The sequence below is a fragment of the Vigna unguiculata genome, chromosome 1 (assembly GCF_037176805.1).
Source record: "Vigna unguiculata cultivar grain cowpea cultivar isolate G323 ecotype 2 chromosome 1, ASM3717680v1, whole genome shotgun sequence".
Classification (NCBI taxonomy): Eukaryota; Viridiplantae; Streptophyta; class Magnoliopsida; order Fabales; family Fabaceae; genus Vigna; species Vigna unguiculata.
Window position 1 is genome coordinate 27,944,553 of NC_140792.1, and position 7,152 is coordinate 27,951,704.

The window sequence follows — 7,152 nt, forward strand, 5'->3', positions numbered from 1 at the left end:
TGGACCCGTTAACGTGGCACCACTGGGCGAACCCCATGTGATGGCCATTTCAGAACTCTGCTTGCAGTAAATAATTTTTTCTAGCATTACAATATTGAATGAAAAATTGTTAATAATTTTTTCTGGTTTTAAGTCCGTGGAATGATCTGAAACTTGAAACTTGAAGTGTTATTTCGATGCACATTCTGTTTAAAATATTTTATTATGGATTCTTCAACTTTTTTATCAATAAATTTAAGCGAGGGAATTGTTTGAGAAATTTATTTTATTTGTTTCGACATGGGTACATAAATTACTACTCTTTTCTTTTTAAAAATGAGTGGAAAATCAATTAAACTAGTATTGCTTAAAATGAAAGTGTTTCATTTCTAATATAATTACACAAATTAATATAAACAGTTAGTTTAACAGAATTATCTTAAAATGTGAGTCCTTCGTTATTGTTGACTTTTAAAATTCTGTTTTCAGTGTTGATTGAAACGATACATAAATACTTTTGATATACAGAAAATGAAGACAAGCAAAATAAAAATTATATAAAATTTATTATATTATTCATAAAAAATGTAATAATTTCTAAAGATTAAGACCAGTAGTTTTGACTAAGTTCAAAGGCTGTCTGGAGCATCATTATTCGATATTTAACGTGGTTTGCTTGCGCTTTGGCACGTGGACATATGCATTTTTAATGTGTATTATGAGTAAAGCATGAGCTAGGACAGATAAAATTAAGATTTTAAAATGTGACTGTATCTTTTGAAACTTTAAATTTTTTAACACAGGAAACATTGTGGACAAAGATGGTCGGTGTAGTTGTAACTGCTACATGACACAGTTTTTATAAATTCAAACAAAAGAAACAAAAATCTTATAGTTACATCGTAGCTGCTATTGTAACCAAGTAAAAAAGGTCCATGTTTTGTTGTGAAAATTTATAAATTTTGTGAGTGGCTCGTTTTAACCTTCCTCGTAATGGGTTGAAGTTTGACTATGTAGAAAAGAATTAGGACATTAGTTAGAATGAAAAATGTTTAAACAGTGCCCATTGTGTCCTGCACAGTGGCACTATTTGAAGCCGCGACGAACGGTTTGATAAGGAGATGAAAACTACGCTAAATTTGAATATTTCAACAGAGATTTGATGTTTATAGATTTAACAATTTAATTTTGACCTATACATTTACAAAAAATAAAAAAGATTTTGGTTTATTTGTAAAAGACAGATAACTTTTATCTTACTACAAACTATTATTCATGAATTGAAAGTCTCGTATCCCTACTGTATCCATATCCAAAGTGATAAAGTTCTGGAATATATAAGAAAAATAAAACTCACAAATAGTAAAGTTTTAAAATTTTATTTTGAAAGTAAAGTCTTAAAATTTATATTAAAGATAGTATCATATTTTTATATGAATAGTTCATATTAGTTTAGATGGAGATAATATGTCTTATTACGGTAAACATTTATAATAAAATTCAACTTACATTTATAGCTTACAAGAATTCAAGTAGGAATTGGAAGTAAAAGAAATATATTAAAAATTTTCCGAGAATAAACACTTCTTTGTTTTGAAATTACCAAATAAGTGATTTTGCTATAACTTAAATTTTAATGACGATTTATATAATTAAAAAACAAATATAAATATAAATTATTTTTAATATTGAATATTAAGATATGTAGAGTTATTGTACAATAATATTTTAGTTTTAAATATATTAAAATATTATTATTACAGATAATTTATATATTTTTTTCTTTTTTAACTCTGTTTTAACTCTGTTTTATATGTTTTTAGGTATAAAATTACAATAAATCTCTAAGTTACATAATAGATAATATTTATGTTAGGATGATTACTGTCATGATATCATCCTGAACACTTTTAATATATTTATATTTATTTAATATTAAATAACGGATATGATATCATTACATGATTTAAAAGTTGAATAGTAAAATATGGAAAATTAATTGAAATATTTGAATCCAAATGATAAAAAAGAAAATATATATTCATAGACAAAAAAATCAAATAAAACAAAGCACGTGATTGCGGAGTTATCTTGGGAAGTTAGATTGGTGGACATGGATGTGGATTATGGAGGAGTTGTCTGCCACCTATAGTATTTGATGGTCAAAATTCAAACGTGGTGGACCATGCCCATCACTTTTTTCACCTTTCATACAAAAGCTTCAAAGTAAACAACACGAATAACCAAAACTTCTGCACCTAACATGCCTTCAATTTACAATTATTATGCACCAATCCATCTCTAATGTTAAATTATTTCTATCTGTCGGTGCCTTGGAGGTTAATTGTTAAGGGCAAAATCAGTTATATATCATCAATGTTCTTTATTATGGTAAGTATTTGATAAAGAGTCTTTAGTATAGACCTGTCTGAATCGGTTGTTTTTAGATTTCATTTAGTATCTTATAATACATAATATTTTTATATTGAGTATACTCTATGTAGTCGAAATTATACCTAACTATTTTTTTTTTTACACAATAAACTCTCGGATCTAGCACATCATTTGTTTGTGTGAATGGTACTTTTCAATTATTTTTGCATATGTGGGAGAATGTATTTGGGGATGGATGGATTAATTCATCCCCTCAAAACTGTGATGATATTGCGATAATGTTAGGCAAATGACGAAAATGACCTTGTGCGTACGTTTCCATGCAACTAAAGCACATGCCATGATTCCTTACCTCTGCGAGATTCCTGAGCAAGATTCCCTGATCAATTGACGAGATTCCGTCCTCAAGTCCAATGCATTGTGTAATTTTGAAGGTCATTTTAAATTGGCCACAACAGTGTGATTGTGAATGGTGGCTCGTGGTGCTCGCAGTCGTAGATCGTGTTTTGAGAGGTTAGTTATGGTGTGTGTGATTGTTAAGTCCATCATGGAGGGGGAAGAAGATGAGGTGGTTGGGTGTGGTGGGCGAGGAAGAGGATGAAGGGGTGGGTTATGGTTGCACGAGGTGGTGGCGTGGTGGTGATATGCATTAGTTAGCTAACCGGTGCTGCAAGTGTGTGTTGTGTGGATGGCACCGGTTATGTAACCAATGCCTTAGCATTGAAGGGAATGACACCGGTTACGACACCAGTGTCCTTGGGTATTTTAAATGTTTTTTGATGTTTCTGTTTTGTTTTTTTTGCAGGTGGAGGAGTTGCTTGCAGGTCGCCAAAGTTGCCGAAGTTGGGTGTCTCCATAGTTGGTGAAGGTGGTTGGCCGAAGTTGTTCATTTCTTCGTTGGAGTTGAGTTTTTTTTACGCTATTTGGTTTCTTTGCAGGTGGACGCGTTACGGAGTTGCAGGTCACGAGTTGCCAGAGTTGTGGGCCTCCATAGCTAGTGAAGGTGGTTGGTCGGAGTTGATACAGGTTACATGAACTCTTCCATTCTTTATTCATGATTTTTTCTTGTGTATTTCGTCTTCTAATTCGTGGCCAAGTGAAGTTGTTCTTTGCATTTGAAAATATAACTGATTTTTTTAATTGCATATGTTTATAGGAGACCAGTCTCATGTTTGCTTTATATAATGGTTTAGGTTGGTTATAAAGGCTTGTTGTTGTGGTGTGATTGTTACTGGATTGTTAGTTCATGCTTGGTGTTGAATTCTGGTGTTGTGATATTCCTTTTCTTCCCAATTCCATTGCCAATTTGGTATGCTTTTAAGGCCTCGTGAGGTAATTTTTTTAACCCCATATGAAATATAATGTGTATAAGTTCGTATTGATGTTTTAGTTGGTAACATTTATACGTGAAGGAATATAAATTTTAGATATTGTAAACATGTAAGAAATACATGTGATGTTTTGAATTGATTCATATTAATTTGATTGTTAAATGAATTGTGTAATTTTAATTTTTTTGAGTTATGATAGTAGTTGATTTTATTTTTTATTATTTGCTAATTTAGATGGAAGAAGAATTAGATATGAGTTACTTGGACGATGAAGATATAGTGGATGATGTAATGGGTGTGAACTTTAGTTACACGTTTACATCGTTAATTACAATTGCGTTCGGCCTTAGCTGCATTAACAATGCTATGCATTGTTGCGCATGCATTTATATACTAAATATGGCAAGCACAACAAATACTATTAATGAGTATTTGTTAAACAAAGACTGTCGTAGAGACCAGTTGATGTCATATTTAGTTCACACTAATCTATGTTGTGACATTATCCGCATGGGACCAGAGGAATTTATTAACTTATGTAACCGCCTAAGAGTAACTAGCTTAGTGAACAATGTGGTTAGGTCAACCATCGAGGAACAAGTTGCCAAATTTCTCCACATTATTGGAGATAATGTCAAGAATCAAAGCGTGGGATTTTTTTCCCCATGTGGTGCCGAGGTTCATCCCCATGTTCAAGGCAGTAGTCGATTTTACTCATACTTTAAGGTAAATCTGTCCAAAGACGCATTCATTTTGCAATAATGGGACCTTCTTTAAACAATGTGCTAATATTTTGAATTTGCCAAAAATTAGGATTGTTTAGACGCCATTGACGAAACTCATGTTCGAGTCCGAGTTCCAAGAGCTGATGCTCCAAGGTTTCGAGGAAGAAAAGATTAGCCAACACAAAATGTCTTCGTCGCATGTGACTTTGATATGAAGTTCACGTATGTATTGGTTGGCTGGGAGAGAACAACATCCGATTCAAGGATATTGAAAAATGCTCTTTCTAGAGATTATTCGTTAGTCATACCTGAAGGTTAGTCAATTATTTATTTGTTTTGACATCCAACATACATCATTGATAACCGGTGTGTGTCAAATAATGTAGGAAAATATTATCTCGGGGATGCATGATTTATGCTTAAAAGATCAATTTTGACCCCCTACAGAAGTGTGAGATATCATCTTAAAGAGTACAGTCGGAAAGGATCACAAAATCCATGAGAATTGTTCAATCATCGCCACTCATTACTCAGAAATGTTATAGAAAGAACTTTTGGGGTGTTAAAAAAATGTTTCCCAATTATAGGCAGTGGAACCGAACCATATTACTGTTTCGAAACAATGACACATATTGTCTTAGCCTGTTGTATCTTACACAACTTTCTACGATCCGTTGACCATGATCCAACCTTGCTTGATGAGGTGGATAAAGAGTTGACTGAAGAACATCAAGATGGTGGCAACACGCAGCAAATTGAGGATGATTATAAACATGGTTGTAATTTAAGGGATGAAATAGCTAATCGAATGTGGATAGATTATGAGAACAATTAAGTTGATGTATTAATGTTTGTTAATGAAATGCAGATATCAGTGACTAATGTGTGTTATATAGTTATGGTGAAGTAATGTATGTTGTTAATTTTATTTATAAAATGTTATGTTTTAGTTACCTTTACTTCCAATAGGTACTAAATGAAAAGGGGAAAGGACTTGCAATCTCAGTGGGACGACGTGAATTCACTAAATAGACAGAGGAGATGGACCACAGACTCTTGAATTCCATGTTAGATGAAGCTCGATGGGTGGATGGAAGTTAGACAACCCAAGCCTACAATAACATACTAACTAATCTCCATGAAGTTGGGTTTGTGAATCTTAACAAAAACAATGTTAAGAATAGACAAAAAGTATTGAAGGAGAAGTGGCGTGAGGTCCATGACTTATTTTGTTCCCTTAGTGGATTTGCATGGAACAACATATCAAAGGTCTTTGAGGCTGAAAACGAAGTATAGGATGAGTTGCTGCAAGTAATATCAAACAACAACACTATTATTTTATACTGGCATGCAGCTAATATGATTTTAACCCTCTTTTATGACAATATGTTTACAATTTTAGTCAAAGCCTCACGCAACGAAGTGGCGAACTACCCCTATAAGGCATTACGACCTCATGGAGGAATTATGCTCATTAGATAGGGCAACTGGTGTAGGGGTAAGAACTGTATCACAAGCTAGTCGGATTCGCCAATAAAGGTGTATAAAGGTTGATTTGAATGATGAAATGGAGTACACACCTGAGCCTCCAGGGTATGAACCACGTGGGGAGCCCTACCCACCGTCACCACCATCCATGGATGAGTACAGTCCGGGCCCGACCCAAAGTGTTCCTTTTGTACCGTCTGGTGCAACCATATCATCCCGAGGATATAAAAGAAAAACACCGATGATTGACATTGTGGATTCTAAATTTGACAAGCTCACCACCAAACTCGATGGATTCATGAAGGTCATGAGTGCCGGAAACTCACATTTTGAAAAGATGTCAAAAATTGACGAGCACCAAGTCATCGCCATTGAGAAATGTAATGAGGTTCTAAATGAGCAGGTTGGCATGATGAAGCGGAGCTCGACTTTCCAATATACAGAAAGTGATATTTGGGAAATGCTGTCAAGTATGAATATCCAAGAGGAAAGCCTTATAGAACAATGTTATGATTACCTGTGCTCAAATCCGACTCATACAAAGTGACTTATGGGAATGCCACAACATCTTCGACTTAATAAGTTATATAGTATGATGGTTGGCCGTAGTGGATAGACATTTACGACCATTTCTATTCACGTGTGTATATTGACTATGTTTAAGTACTTTCTTATTTTGTGTGGAATTAATTATGGTGTTGTTGTAATATTAATTTGGTATGTTCACTCTATTATTATGTGTTGAATGCAATTAACTGTTCACTTTGTTAATGTTGAAGTTGACTACTTTATTAATCTTCCATCTTCTTAATTTGGGAATGTTATTTATGTGACTAATCATATTGTCTTTTATTATTAAAGTGTGATTTGTCATGGCTTCCTCATCATCAAAGTATAGACCTAAAGTTCGTAAGGATAAATTAGTAGCAGTGGAAGAGGAAGCACCCTCATAAAAAAGGCCAACCGTGCAAGACGTACTTGATAAAAAACGATATTTCAGCACTGTCAAACAAATGGAAAATTATGGGAACCACTATTACCATAGAAGAATAATAGAGCACAAAATTATGAACTTAGAGTCATTTATCGATTCTGGGCTTTATTTCCATCAACACCTTCTATTTCAAGGCCTCTCAAATTATGTCACATTATCCTATTCGTACTTTCCAGAACTAACTAAGGTGTTTTACGCAAATCTACAGATCTCTGGTTATTTGATGAGTAAGGTCAACAAG

At 33.6% G+C, this 7,152-nt stretch overlaps 2 pseudogenes; both read left to right on the forward strand.

The window, feature by feature from the left end:
- The first annotated feature begins 2,842 nt into the window (after positions 1-2,842).
- On the forward strand, positions 2,843-5,264 carry LOC114189838 (uncharacterized; annotated as a pseudogene).
- Positions 5,265-5,648: 384 nt separating this feature from the next.
- LOC146888833 (uncharacterized) lies at positions 5,649-6,533 on the forward strand (annotated as a pseudogene).
- The last annotated feature ends 619 nt before the right edge of the window (positions 6,534-7,152 follow it).